This window comes from Diadema setosum, chromosome 14 (genome assembly GCF_964275005.1).
Source record: "Diadema setosum chromosome 14, eeDiaSeto1, whole genome shotgun sequence".
NCBI lineage: Eukaryota > Metazoa > Echinodermata > Echinoidea > Diadematoida > Diadematidae > Diadema > Diadema setosum.
Window position 1 is genome coordinate 27,405,242 of NC_092698.1, and position 16,211 is coordinate 27,421,452.

At 37.4% G+C, this 16,211-nt stretch overlaps 1 protein-coding gene across 1 annotated transcript in view; it reads left to right on the top strand.

The window, feature by feature from the left end:
• Positions 1-1,886: 1,886 nt before the first annotated feature.
• LOC140238034 (uncharacterized) overlaps positions 1,887-16,211 on the top strand; it is a 62,489-nt gene continuing 48,164 nt past the window's right edge. The window contains exon 1 of the mRNA XM_072317960.1: positions 1,887-1,921. The gene's annotated coding sequence lies outside the window, so the exon portion shown is untranslated. The remainder of the gene's footprint in view (positions 1,922-16,211) is intronic.

Here is a 16,211-nt window from a genome sequence, read left to right on the forward strand (position 1 = left end):
TAAGAAATTCACATTTCACCTCAGATTTAAAAGAAGATGCCGATTTATCACAAGGTTTTATCCCGTGAATTGTTCGAAATGTTCAAGTTTGATATTTTACCGTAAAATACGAAATTTGAGCCTCATTTGCTGATTTTTTTTTCCTTTGTCGTCCGCTCAGTTAGAATGTGTACGGTGATTCGTGGGATTAATTGTGATTCTGGTGCAAGGACAAGGTGCGAAAGACGTCGATTATTCCATTACAAAAATCGTGTCTGGAATTATAATGCGCCTATACCGCGCAAAAAGACAACTTTTTGGAGAGGGGTATATTATGTTGAAGTATATTTTACAAAAATCGGAGTGAACGATTTTCATAATTTTGCCGAATTCGTAATTTTCAGGACTTTGTGAATAACTGGTGCTATTTTTGGCCGAAATTTTATCCCCTGAGTACGGATATCAGTGCCACGAAAAAAGAAAGAAACAAAAAAGCGTGCGGTGATATAACGATCCATTCTCTCGTACTATTGGGACCACTGATTTCCCCTCTTTGGGACACAGGAAAGGCTCTGTTGGGACACTGTGAAGAGCGCCATCACCGCGGTTCCTTCGACTATGAGACAGATCACAGTGAGGAATGTTTTTAGGTGCAACATGTCTTTTATTCAAATGTGTTTGTTTGCTTGTTTGTTTTTGCAGGTTTTTATCTAGACTGCGAGTCATCGCATGATGTTGACGAAATTATGAAATCGGTTATCCGACCAGTTTTTTTTTTAATTCATTTAATTTACTTTTTATCATTATCATTACTATTATTTTTTTTTTTTAGCAAAGCAAGATATCATGATGGTGTCTTCTGAATAATTAACATTAATTGCATGTCAGCTACCGACCCATTCATTATCAAAAATTTTGATCATTAACGTACATGCTTCCTGTTTTGAAAGTGGACATTAATTTGTTACCTCTATAAACATATCAATTTATACAGCATGGCTGTGTATGTACGGCAGGGCGGGGGTGGGGGCGGGTGGGGATCTGGAAAAAAGAATGCTTTCTCTGCACTTTAGAATGCCAAATATATGCAGCATGCAGCTGTAGTGAACATTACTAGTGGATACTTCATTCCGCAGAGAGTAAAAAAAAAAAAAACATGAAAAGCTATGTCGAAAGGAAAGAAAGAAAAAAAAAAGGAAAAGGAAAGGAAAGGACATGGCAAATTAAAAGTGTGAAAGGAAAATAAGAAAGAAAGAGAAGAAACGAGAAAAAAGAGAAGAGAGGACAGAAAGAAGAAGAGAGAAGAAAAAAAAAACGTATACAAGAGCAATGAAACAAAAGAAAATAGAAAATAGGCACTACTAGTAAAAGCAGATTGCATTGTTTTAGGCCTATGCTTGGAATTGCAGTTTTTTCACACATGACCGCTGCATGCCTGCCAGGGATTTTTGCGTCACACATCTTATTCTGTATACCCTGCTGATAGCTCCATCTCTAATAATTTTGTTTTGATTTGCTTTTGTTTGTTTGTTTGTTTTGTTTGTATGTTTGTTTGTTAGTTTCTGGTTTGTTTGTTTTACTATTTTGGCGATTAATTGTGATTACCAGCAGTGACGCACGATTTTACAGCATATTTTATGTAACCTACTCAGTCGAAAATGAGGGGAAACGACTACGATCATGAAGATTAGCAGAGATTTACAGCTGAAAACTGCGATCAGAATGATAATTTATACGCCCATCCAGGAACTGTACTGTATGCGGAATAGCTGATCTTGTACCGCAATGGGAAACGTAGAGATGGGGATGAGTGCGCAGCCTGGCCAAGTGCGGATGTTTTTGATGTAGCTGCGCGCGCGCGCTCGTGTTCATTCATTGATGTTGTTTTATGCATGTGTGTTCGGTACGGACAGGGCCAAACCCGAAGAAACCATTCGAAAAGGTGAGTAAAACTTACTGTATTTCTCGTAGCGGTGTATGTATTTATCGATGTGTTTTTCATACGCTACATTATTAATATTTAATGTACGAAACTTCCTTCAAATCAAGGAAATGAGTGGTATAAAGTGCCTCCGATTTCCTCGTGCAGCAGAGGGCATCAACAATGCGGTCGGTCTTCCACTGCGGCACTGCTGCACTAGCTTACTTTACCGTATCGCCGTACCGGTACATTTTGCCGGCGCATTCACGATGCAACCGGCTTCCATTCGAATTCCTCATAGATCATCCCATGCATAGGTAGAATAGAAACTCTCACTACATTGCCATTGGACATAGATATCATGAGCAGATGAATAACGTAAGTAAGATATAAAAGGAATTTGGGTTAGCTTGTGTATCGTGAGACACACAGCAGATGATTTCAAGTTCAAGGGTCTATAAAGTTCAGTAAATTTATTATCAATATGTTGTCGGACCCTAGCTAGCTAGCCTAGAGTAGAGCCTAGAGGAGTAAAATTTTACCCTAGACAGCTAAAGAGTAACCTAGTAGTAGTAGGCCTAGGCCCTACTTGGATGAAGTCCATGGCCCATGCAAGTAACGTTAGACATTCTAGTAAAAGTCTACTGCGTTTAGTACTAGGAGCCTAGGCCTTCTGTAAAAGTGGATATTTTCACGCAACTAATTTTTGCGCTCAGCGGGGTAAGAAGAATTTCTTGTGTTTTTAATTCCGCGGAATCAAGACATCGACTACTGGAAGTGGAATGTATATGGGATTGGTAAGCAAAAATATTTGCGTGTTTTTATTTTGCGCTAGTTTCAGGTTGCGCGAAATGCGCAAAAATTTCAACACCAAGAAAATTTCCACCTTTACAGTAATATCCTAGATCAACTTGTGTTATTTTTATAATGTATTGTATGTATGTCAACAGCACCATTTCCAATATGTTAGTATTGTAATTGTCATTTTCGTTTGGCTGAATAAATAATGACAATGATGACAGTATTCTTACTTGTAAATGTAAAATACAGTAGGCTACCATTTATCAATGAAATCACATACAAACTGACTGTAGTTGCTGTGCCCATCATCAGTGCAGTGGCATATTTCAAATAGTTTCTGTAGTAAAAGCTGTTTACCGGAGTGTCAAGAGAGAATGGATGCACAACAACAACATTGTTTACTTTGTCAATATAGCACAATGTAATATCTGTATGGAATTAAAAGTATGAAGATGTTCATTGGAATTGATCATATTAAGTGGAATAGATGAAGCTTTAACCACCAATCACAGAGAGTTTCAGGGAAAGCAGAACTGTTAAAATTTGAGCTGTGATGAATGTCGATGTAGATATATTTTTTAAACACAACCTTTCTTTTTTTTTTATTGTGAGTTCAAACTAGCACTAGTACGTAGTAGCAGTTTGTGTCAGCAGTGCTGTACATAGAGTTCATGATGTTGCATGATATATATGATGTATTTGTCAGTGACTCATTAGTTGGTAATAAAATGATCACAAGATGATTGTATTGAATTTACTAGAAGTCAACATGTGTCTGTGAGAAGGTAACAAGAAAAGGTAAAAAGAAAGTCTTATGATATTGTTCGATAGAGATAATGTGAGAAACAGTTCTCTTGAAATACTTTACAGTGTATTCATCATGCCAAGAATCTTTCTTGCTCCTGTATGTGAATGGAATCTACCACAAAACTGACACTTGTGAAGCTATTTACAAACAGTTAGGTTTCAAAATAGTCAAAATAGATCAGCCCATACATTGGTTGTGTACACTAAAATATACTGGTAGATCACGAAGGAGCATTGCATGAAATTGCACTGCTTGGTTGTTGTTTTTTTTTTAAGGGTTTTCTACCTCCTGTACATCAAGGAGATCATTAAAGGCCTGTCTGTGGTCTAAGATTATTGATTGAGCTGTATTGATGAAGAGGCTATGCTTCAGTACTCCCCTGGAGAAATGACAATGGCAGAAGGATATCTTTCTTTAGCTCGCTCCCTGTGACGTCATCACAGTATCCTGGAACTCGGGGACGAGTTCCCTGTTGTTGAGCTGTGCCTTTTAAAAGATATGCCTTTTCATAGGGTTTCTCTCTGATGATGATTCATGTTACTTGATGTTTTAGATCCACCCTGGTTTGACTTTGTGTTTGATGTTTATGATCACTGGAACAGTAGAGTAAAGATTGCATGAGACTGGACTGTGATTAGTTCAAGTTTCTTGCATTGTTGTCAGTGAGAATAGTCATAATCTCCATGTTACTATGGTAATTCAAATGACAGGTTTCTAGATACATGTAGATGCGCGGTCTATTTTTGCAATGTGTAATATTTAATAAGTAACAGTTAGTGTTTAGCGAGGTTTGCCCTTACAGAAAGGCCAGGAGATGGGACTGTGATTATGTACATAAAATGTATGTTGTTCAAGTTTCAATCATTGTGCCTATTAATAGTCATAATCTCTATATTCTGTAGATGAGGCAATATGAGTGAGAGTTTTCTATCTTGTGCATTATACAGGCTGTACATGTACACATACAGTGCAGGAAAAAAAGTAAACAATTATCGTTTCCCTTTCACCTTACATGTGAGTCTGATTAAGAAATGGTTATTGGATGTGAGTTTGTGAGTAACTCACAGAACTAATTTAATTAAATAAAACCCTTCCCTTTACCATATCGAATACAGTATAAGTCTGTAAAGCAAAGGGAGAGTGTATATCAAAACATTTTTTTTTTTTTTTTTTTTTGGGGGGGGGGTAAGTCTCATTGAATAGGAAGTACAATTGAAAGTTTGTGCAACCTAATCAACATTAAAAACACTTCTTGATCAAGGTGTTTGCAACAAGACAGTACATTAGCAGATTTCACAATGTTCCATGTTGTCCAAGTTTCATAGGTGTTGTGTGTATTTTATAGAAGGCAAGTAACTTCCTCTTTAGCATAGATTATCTGTTGCTCACCAACTTCTCATAAAAACTGTGTGGGCTTCAGGTGTGGTAATAGAACTTTTTTATGGCGTCCAGAGATCCTGGCATTAAACCTTCCTTTCAATGGTACAAAATACTTCCTTGACCAGCCAGTGCCAGTAGTTTCTGTAAATATTGAACTTAGACTTGGTCAGAATGATCAAGTTGGATAAAACCAAACACATGAAGTGCTGGTACGCTGTGTGTCACATACTCACTTCTAACTTTGGTCTAGTCCTTGTTTATTCTAAAGATTTCCTCCCTTTCAGTGGAGACTGTGGGACAACAGAATTTCCCCAAACTTTTTATCGTGCGTTCCTTTCTTACATGGTTTTTGTAGTGTAGTAAAGTGATGGTGACTCATAGATGTCTCCCATTCTGGGAAATATGGCATCACCCATGGGGTAGGGACTATTTCACACCTTCCTTGTTAGCATATTTTCAAAGGAGTGCTACTTGATGTTGCCCCATTTTACATTGTGCCAATGTTTGCAGTTCATGGAGGCTTTGATAAGCTCCAGGGTGTGATAATAGTCTCACTGACAATGGGAAGTAAGGGGATCACCCTGTGAATCATTGGAATATCCTTTAATCTTTTTTTTTTCTCTCCCCCCCCCCCCCCCTTGACTGCTTTTCTTTGGTCAGGGGAGTGTTCTGTAGTTGCTATAAGCAAGGTGTGTTGATCCACCAATGTGTACCATGTACATGTACAGTATGTACGAGGGCCACTCACATTTACTGTAAACGTGGACATTTTCGTGTGACTAATTTTTCGCGCTCGGCCGGATAAGAAGAGTTTCGCATGTTTTTGATTCCGCGGTGTCAAGACATCAACTACAGGAACAAATGCCAAGCAAAAATATTCGCATGCTTTTAATTTCGATTCTGATCTGATTTCCGATTGCGCAAAATGTGCGAAAATTTCAACATTGCGAACATTTCCACTTTTACAGTACATCAAAACCTACAATTTGTATCATACACAAGTGAAGAAATAAAGACATTGTAGTGAAAGTTTGTCACTGACTTCCAAAAGCAGCTCAAGACAGCCTGAAAAGATAAACAAACAAACAAAAAGTGCACACAGAGGCAAGATCTTTTTAACTTCACATAGTTTTCTTTGATGATTTGCCTTGTTAACCCATGCTATTTAAAGCTTGTTTTTTTTTATCGTATATGACCTTGACTTATTATCAAGATTACTCCTGGCTGCCACATGCATGTGTACAAATAACCAAAGGTGCTATTGTCCTGTCAGTTGCATGTAACATGCACAGTTTCATTGCAAAAGTGTGCAATACTTCTCTGAAAGTATCACAGTATTTCATTGAAGTATAAGATATTATAGAATGTCAAACATTGCAATTTCTTAGTGTCACTACCGCACCTATAATCCTGAATCATGTTGAAAATTATACCATCACATGTACAATGTAATTCTTGATTTAGTGTATCCTGGGAATATTTTTGATGTAGGGAAACATCATAGTATGAGGCCTTGAATGGACCACAAACTATTTTCATAACTTGGCTGCACTTCATTCATTTCAAGATTGGCTGTTATCCACAGTGTTGTGTGAATGGATCATATGTCGATAATTTCTGCACGGTTTCACCCTCTTGTACTGTAACATCTGTCCGTTTAATATTTCAGGAAGCGAGATAGAGGGGAAAAACAACAAGCAGACTTGTACTTAGCTATCAGAATTACGAGGCTACAAACCCTCAATGATAATTAATTGTGGTTGGAATGATTCTAGGAAGGAAGGACGGAAGGAAAAAAGGCCAATGCTTTCACAACGTAAACTCTTCGCGCAGTGCTAAAACTGAGTATGGTCTTTGCCCATGATATTGAAATGTCTGTCTGCACTTAGTTAATCAGTTCCATAGATACTATCTGATCTCCCCTTTATGCTGTTTTGTCGTGAATTTGTGCTCTCTGTGTCGGCATGTCACTGTACTGTTTTATGAAATGTGATTATCAGTTGAATCATGGATCTACTTCGTTGGTAGCTTTGTGTTATGACGTAGTCACAGTTATGTGTTATTGACTTCTTTTTTATCTTTCAGGCAGTAAATGCTGTGACGACAGGAAAGGGATGTTAAGAGTTCTTTGAGGTATGCTAAAAATTTATGTACTTTTCATTAAATTCAAAGTAGACAAAACAGTGCGAATATGGCTATTGGCACTGACTGTTCAGCAGCAGTGAAAGTAACGTAAGAGTAAAGAGATCTACATGTAAGCAAATATATTCCAAACTTTACAAATTATAAGTTGATTTTTTGATGTCGCTCAAGCATAGCAAGAGGATGGGAGATTCAACAGTTTGGAAAGATGCTTCAAACTTTGTTTCGATCGTGAATCTAGAGGAGCCTAAATGCCAGGCACAGAGCTTTTAAGGCAGCCAGTGTCTGATTTTGCTTGACATAAGGTGGCTGGTGAAAGCAGCGAGTTTGGTATGTAGCATCTCTCTCCCCACAAGCAGCTGAAGAGGAAAAGTTACTCAACGGGCGCTTCCTTCCAATTTCACCACGGTAAAAGGTGGCCTGATCGATTTGACTCTGCTGTCTCGCTGTAGCCAGGAGCAGAGAGATGAGGCTGCCTGGTCACTAGTCAGCCAGAGTGTAGCTGGACTAGTGGACGCCTGTACACTTCATGTTAGGCTGCAGGGTACTCCAAGGATGACTCAAAGAATTGTGTCTCCTATGTTAAGAAGTCTGTCTATAACATTTTTCAGTCTATACAAGGCCATGCTTCTTTTATAGAGGGTTGTGTGTGAAATCAGACAGCAAAACCAGATGGGTTCTCACTGCAGGAGGTTCGTGGGTTTGAAAGTCAAACAGTGTTCGAATCACATGCTGCGTTTCTATGGCGACATTAAAAGCTTTTGTCATCATTGTGATTGTCATGTAATTTGTTCAGCATTCCCCATTTGCTTTCTGCACAAAGCTTGCCAAACGATGCCCTTCAATGTACAATAAAGAATTGACCTTCATCATCACTGAAGCTGTGAAAGAACACAAGGTCTGAAAATTCTATTTGCAGAGTTTTGGGAAATATGTAAGTCTTCAGTAAAAAATGAAGTAGAATATTGTCAATGCATAAAACAAATGAGAAGTATTTCATAATACAAGACCATGGTGTCAAGTTCCTACATGTCTGTACACTCAAATGTAGTCCATTAGTTATCCAGATTTTTTATTAAAGTCTTTGCTTTCACTTTATTTTGCTAAAGCTGTTACTTTCTATGCATAGTATACAATGTATTTGTAGTATTCTAGTAAGGGTAGACTGTGTATTGGTAATATTATCTGCTCTGAACATGGATATAAAACATATGCTATACTGTCTGATTACACCTGATAGCCCATTCTCTCGTCAATAATGTACATCAGGTACATGTACATTGTGTACCATGTGCTGAAATGATTGTGTAAGATTGACAATTACCTAATCAGCCCTCAAATGGTGCACTGTGCACACACAGTGAGGCAGCAATGCTACAATGTACGTACCTCACAAATGTATGTGCAGGGTAAGAATCATACTGTTAGCTCCTTCGACCCTCATATAAGTACACCTTCACACATTGTCTTCTGCAAATACATCCACTCAATAAACATTTGGCAATGATTCACTGCAGACTTCTGATTTCAAAGGGGGAGTTTGATCTGGCTTTTATGATTCATGCGGCAACTTGTAAATTCATAGTCTAAAAGTACAGTCTTTTGATTGCCTTTTGCAATGTAGTTCTATGGTCATACAAGAATTGTTAGACTGTATTTATATTGGATTGAGGTTTTTTTTTAAATTTTTTATTAGTTTGATTATCGCAAGTAGTGTCAGCAGAGGACCATGTATTTTTAGCATCATTGGCTAAGACTGCAAGAGGCATTTGAAATTGTTGCAAAGGAAGTGTTTGGCTCTGTGCTTCTCTACAATGGGAGTTAGAAGATGTCATGATGCATATACATACTTTGATGAAATAAACAGAAGGAATGAAAGGTTTACTGACAGGGTATGAGGGTATTTCTAGAACTTAGTAGTTGTGAATTGGAGAAGAGACAAAGTTCTGTGATTTGTCCATTAGGAATTGTAAGCCAATTCATAGTAGCTCCTTTACACATTTATCACATGACCTTTCTGTTTTGTCATTTGATCAGGCACTTCACAAGTTTTCAAAGTGATGTAACATTATAAGCTTGCCTGACGTAATAATTTATAGAATTCATGTTCAAACAAAGAACAAATTTCTGTAGACCAGATGACGAGAATAGTTTGTCATGAAAACACTTGCAGAAGCATCTACATTGCTTTGCATTGAATGCCTTATCAAACATTTTCTAGCATTACTGCCAAAAAAAGCAGGCTTGCCTTAGATGGATGTGCTCGCAAGCACCATTTATAAGGTTAACAGTACATGAATAGTCGTTATATCATAAATACCTATCACAGTTAACTTAAAAACCAACATGTCTGTTGGTACGTCATGACCTTTTTTGCTCATGCTCAAAGTGGAAATACAAGTTTACTTGTTTAATGCTTGTTCCATCTGGTGTTTGTGCTCAGCAACTGTAAATGTGTAGTATTTGTAGAAAGTGTTATATTTTTTCTTGTTCAAAACCAAATTTTCATATATAAAATGTGAAGCAACTGAGCACTCTCCTCCCTTTTCGTGTCAAGACATTCAGAGGTGTAGAGACTTTGCATTACTTCATTGCTGGTTTGAATACTGTAGATACATGAATTTGTACATGTTCATGATTTTATTGACTATGACACTTTGCTAGTTATGAATATAGGGCCTAAGTCCCTGTGACCTATTCAAGAGAAGGAAACAAACTATTCACAGCATGTATTTTGTGTTGATATTACAATATGCAAGTGAGATAACATTTTCATTTTGCGACTGGTATATTCCAAATTTCATGTACCTTGTACAATGTAATTGTTACTTGAACTCTGATTTGGGTTGTCCTCAGCTAACAGCTACAACCCCATAGAACACGCTAGTATGCTTGGTGTACAGAACAAAAACAATGTCATTGTTTTAAATGAGCATGATATGAAAAGACAGTTGGTGGACCTTGAATGATCTGCATGAGGAGTGTTTATCTGTCTCGCGGAATAAGATTGATGCGAAAACTTTTCAAATGCCTGTCTAGTATTTGTCCAGACCGAAATGTCAATATACATTGCTATGTACTCAAGCCAGGTATGCTGTAGCTAGAAGGTTGCTTTATAGTACACTCTGATCAGATCCCTGTCCAAAGTGAAATGCATTTAAATACTCATATAAGATTGTGCTGCCCTAAAAGTAATCAGCTGCTGTAGAGCATTTTGAGAAGAAAATAATTCAGTGATTCTTACAGATGCTTGTTTTGGCTGCAGTGTTATGTATTATGATGTATTGGCATTGTGATGGAATTTCTTCCACTACTCGTGTTACAAATTCAAAAATGAACTAGACTCGGAATTTGTCAAGACTGACAAATTAGGTGATCCGATTTTTTTTAAATCAATGATTCGAGTTTTCACCTGAGATTAGGGACATTGGTCGTGTGATGTTTGGATTCTCATTTTGAAAAGGGAGTCAGACCTGCCATCTTGGGTACCGAATTCCGTATACACTATCAAAGATGCAGAATAAAGTATATTTGACCTTTGACCCCACTTTGCACCCCCAAAATGGCATCTGAGCAAAAAGTGGTTATTTTGTGAAATGATTCTTGTAACATGGTCTTTGCGTGTGCAAAATATGGGAAAGATAAGACATATATTCACCAAGATACAGGATGAAACATTTATGACCTTTGACCCGAATTTACATACCCAAGATGGTGTCTGATCAAGTAGTTGTTATTTTATGAAATAATGTACGTGACATGAAAGTAACTATATTAAGCATTGTGAGGTAAGTTCTAGATGATAATCATAATAGAATGAATGGAGTTTGTGTATTCAACTTTCTGACTTCATTTGTCATCCTGGACACACATATACAGTGTATGTGGCGTAAAGGGAAGTCGGCCTTGAAATAGTTGGCATTTATTTGTCTCAAAAGAAGCAAAAATTTACAGGAAATCTGAGTCAAAGAAAATCATTCCTTCATGACATGCAGGAAATGTGACATAGCATTAAGCTTTCTGATGGATACGTCCAAATGGTTGTCTGCACATGCAATTGTCATGGTCATAGTCACTGGCTATTCTTAAAGCTTTAAGTTCTTAGAATCCTATGATCTTTTGTTACTTGATTGATGCTTGCAATGGCATTATCATTATGAGCCATTTCTCAACATTTCGTTCATGCCCACTTTATTTCATTTCAAGATGAAACTCAGATCACTATACTATTCTACATGATAGATTTAAAAGCAAGCATTCTCTTTTGTTTCATGAATTTAGAACTCATGACCTTTAGCATTCTTGATTGGATATTATAGTGTAGGCCGTAAGTGGTACTTATATCAAAGTAGCAGACCATGATGTACAATATGATTTTCCTTTGTTTTACTGCTGGTTTAGAGATAGCTGGTGTTTTCATACATTGTTGATCAAGTTTAGTTTCGTAGTTTCAGTGGATATACAATGAAATATGCAGTCTATTAAGTGCTTTCTTCACATCTAGCCTTGCTTACAGGCTGTTGGATTGTTTTCGCCATGGATATGTTAACCTTGACAAATTACAAAGAGTTTGTAGACATATACTGGATGTATCGGTCTTGAGTTGAGGCTATTCCTCTTAGCTGTAGTACCATTGGGTTTAGCTTAGAAGAGCTGTCCTCCTGACTACTCCTTAAAAACAAATGTACATACAGATATTGAGACAATATTGTGGCTCGTTGCCTGAAAGCCAGGCTAAGCATTGTCTTGCCATATATACCTGCAGTGCTTGAAGCGAGTTACCGGTACTCTGGAGACGGGAATCTTTCTGCCTGATTGGTTGTTGTTCGCAGGATGCTTCCTTGTTGAATATCGGGTGACTTGTTGCTGTGCATCAAGATGCATTGCAGGGTTGAATTTCATGAATTTTTGTAGGCTGTGCAAACCAGACAAGCGAAAATGCAGAGAGAACAACCTCTTTCCATCCTTTGCCTGTCATGCCTTGTTTTGAAAAACAGAAAAGTACGGTATATCATGGTGTTCAGTTATCCTCCTGCTTTTAAATGTGAATTATAGGTAGTAGGCCTATGCTGTCATGCTGTTTGAAAACATTTTTTTTTTCTTTCATGCTTTTGCCTTTATCGTTTTGGTATGTGTGTATATTTTTGTGACATTAAATTTGTACAGCAAAATTTTGTTTGGTAAAATTGGTAAAATAGTGTGTGCCGGTATTCTTTGTTTCTGGATTAATGCTAAATTGTAAATGCTGCAGTAAATTCTGAAACCAGAAACGACTGGATGCCAAAACCGCAAGGCCGGGGTCTCTCTCTTGAGGGGGTGGAAATCTCAGGGCCAAAGATACTGTTCAAACTCCACTAAGAAATTGCCCATGATGCCTTGCTGATTAGCATGTAAACAGCAAGAACATTCACGTATATATATATGTCGATATCAGACCTTGGATGAGTAATGCATATTGACAAAGATGTGCGATATACAGCTTAACCTTTATTGTGTGGTATTGTTCTGCTATTTGCAAATCTGAGTTACATACTGGTACAACTGTAGTTTGTAGCTTGTGCTGGGGAGTAAAGAAAGAAACATACCTGTATGTTTATTTTGTGACTCATACAGTGTAGATAAGGAGGGTATTAGATGAGAGTTGACTATTTAGATTGCATGTTCACTGCTTACAACACTTATTCATTGGTAGATATGTGCGTTTGACAGCTTTTTACAAGAGTGACTTGTTGATTGATAGGGTTTGAATGCTGTATCACTGTCAGTGCTGAGATGCCTGTAATAAGTCAGCTAGCACTTTTTGATTTAACTACTAGGTTCCGTATTGAAGGTGAGTAGCAAATAGTCTTTTATGCAGTGATTCTGCAAAGCTGGCTTTTGCTAGAAATTGATGACTTCCATCAACATGTAAATCTACTCTCTGTGAAAATAGATCAGCAGTTGTGAATGTTCTCTTTTTATGCACCATTATGAGTAGGAATCAGTGTTCGATATGTTCACTCATGCTTTCAGGAATTACTGGACAAAGAGACAAACATTTGCTATTTATAGCATTTGTTTTGTGTGTTTTTATTTTTATTTTCATTTTATTTTTTATTTATTTATTTATTATTATTATTATTATTATTATTTTTTTTTTTTTTTGGGGGGGGGGGGGGGGGAGAGGAGCATGTTTTTTTACCATGGACGTTGTACATGTTTTTACTGACCCTCTTGCCAAGCTTGCATTCACCCAAATGCACAATTTGATGCATCTGGGCTCATACACTGTATGTGTGTTTCCTGTTTCAACTGTTAAATTATCACAAATGTCTGCAGTTCTAACCAAAGTCTGATACTTTTTGCACACACCTCAATGACACTTAAAGAAAGACACTTTTTTTTTTCATTTATCCATAATGTTGTTGTATACCCGTGTGATGCAAGTGTAAATTTGATCAGCAAAAATGTCTGTCAAATCATGGTTACATATCGTTACAATTTCTGAGATGTAATTCCAATTTGAACGCTGATGTCACGAGTGTAGTACTGTGTGTATTTTCAAAACCCAATTTTATAGGGTCATTCTTCAAAGTTATATGAGACTGATCTAAACTGCTGGGAGGTGTCTTATAAATTCAGAATCACATTCTTGAAAATAGATATTACGTCCAGATCACCTCACTGACAATCAATCTTTATTTAAAGCAAGTTTCAGTTGTCATCTGTATTTCCTTTACTGATATGGTCATGTTAAAACAAGATTATAGACCTGGGGGTGTTTCACAAAGCCGTTCTTAAAGTTAAGAAGGACTTAAGTGCGACTGGTGATCAGTTCTTGCGTGCTATACTTATCAGAATCTCAATAATTCAGCTCAAGAACTGATCACCAGTCACACTTAAGTCCTTCTTAACTTTAAGAACGGCTTTGTGAAACAACCCCCAGGCATGGGGGTATCAGGGAGTCGGAAGGTGGCCCAGCTCGGATATAGGCCTATACAATTCAAAAATCCCGAACCAAATTTTGTACAGCTTTATCACTGATTTCCATGTACAATATAAGTACACACACAGTCAAAGAATCTTGACTGGAATCGACCCTTATTAATTAGCAACATGCTTCAATGTGTAAATATTCACTGACACATGGCTAACAGGTGCTATTCTTGGTTTTTTTAATGTATTCTGGTGAGCAGCGAATGAGGATCAATTTGATCTGAACACCCATGTTTCCCTGTGGTGCTATGTCTTTAAAGCTTTTTTATGCCTCCGCAACGAAGTGGCCGGAGGCATTATGTTTTCGGGTCGTCCGTCCGTCCGTCCGTCCGTCCGTCCGTCCGTCCGTCCCGTTTTGTTTTTGTCGATATCTCAAGAACCGTGCGGTGGTTTTACATCAAACTTGGTATGAGGGTATATCCTTGGGGGATAATACTTTGTGTGGATTTTAGGGTCACTGGGTCAACGGTCAAAGGTCACAGGTTATTTTGTATTTTGTGAAATTTCATGTTTTTCTCCATATCTCGCAAATGGTTCAAGGTATCTTCATGGAACTTAGTATATATGCTTGTACCGATGGGCAATGATTATCTAGGGAAGTTGGGGGTCATGGGTCAAAGGTCAGGGGGGGGGGTCAAAGGTCAAGGTCAACTCCTCAAAATATCACTACTTTCCTTAAAATGCAATATGCCTGAAGTTTGTTTTTTTTTTTTTTTTAACTTGATGTATGGCATGCATTATCCAATATATATTTTTGGGGAAGTTTCTTGCCGAAAGGTCAAAGGTCAAAAGGTAAAAGGTCAAGTGAAAGTGCTAAATTGCACTTTTTCCTCCATATCTCGAAAGTAACTCAAGGTATCATCATGAGACTTACATATTTATGCATGTTCAACCTAACAGTGATTCTCTTTGGAACTGTGAGGTCAAAGGTCAAAGGCCAGGTTTAGATAATGCTATTTTCCCATTTGATACTGAAATTATGCTTTTTCTCAATACCTTGAAAATTACTCAATGCATAAACTTATAAAAGGGTCAAAAGTCAAGTAAAAATCATCAGTTCCCCAAATACCTGCACTCTGACATTTTAATCATTCATCCAATTGAACCTAGTTCTAGGAAAGTGAACATTCAGCACATTTGTGTCAAACCTGTCATTTTAATATTTTGCCACTTGTGTGAAACTGTCATCACACATTGTCAAGACATTGTACTATAGACCTATTAGGAGAACCATGCATTATGGCGGAGGCATATCAGTAGCCGTAGCGATATATCTAGTTTTTTTCCAACGTAATTAGGTGATCCGAGTATCCTCTCGGATCACCTATTGTATCTGTACGGATTCTTTCTTCTTCTTCTTCTTTATTTCTTTCTCCTCAAATGTTGTGCAGAGGTTAACTCAAAAAGTCATTCACCTATCACTTCTAAACTGATACCATATATGTATCACGTCATAAGGACGACAGATCTAATGTATCACTGTGATCAGTCAACCATGACGTCACTATGACGTCATTATCTGAAAACACGTTCACATTCGTATCTCATTAATGGAATGGATTTTCTCAATGAAATTTACATATCATATAGTTCAAGTCAAGCTCTATTGATATATTTCATAAAATTTAGTCACGTTCATAGTAAACGAGCGCGTACGCGCGCGTTGAAATTTTAACATGCTCCAATCGAGCTCAAAATTGTTTTGCACACGTTTCAGGTCATTTGGAGTATTTCAGAAAAAATTGACGGACGCGTACGCGCGCGCGCATATACGCACGCACAGCTCATATGCAATAGAAATTCCCCGTTTTTTCACACGTATCGGATGTCTGAAATGTCAAAGAATGTTTCTACCAAGTTTCAAGTCGATCCGACTCAATATGACGTCATACGGACCCGTCAAAGTTGAAATTCCGCGCGCGCGTCAATGGCGATATACAGTGCAACAATGCCAAAAAACCGCCAAATTTAAATCCGATTTTACTCGTCAGGATGGACGGTGACCCCCCATTTTCTTTACATATTTTGAAAGCTGATGAGTTGTACATATCATTTCATGGGTTGGCGATACTGAAAAAATGATTAAAAGATATCAAATTTCTTTAAAAAGTAAAAAAAAGTAAATTTTCAAAATGACGTCATCAAAATTCAAGTTCACTCAAGCGTATCTCACTTATCCTTTGCCGATTTTCACCTAACTTTCAG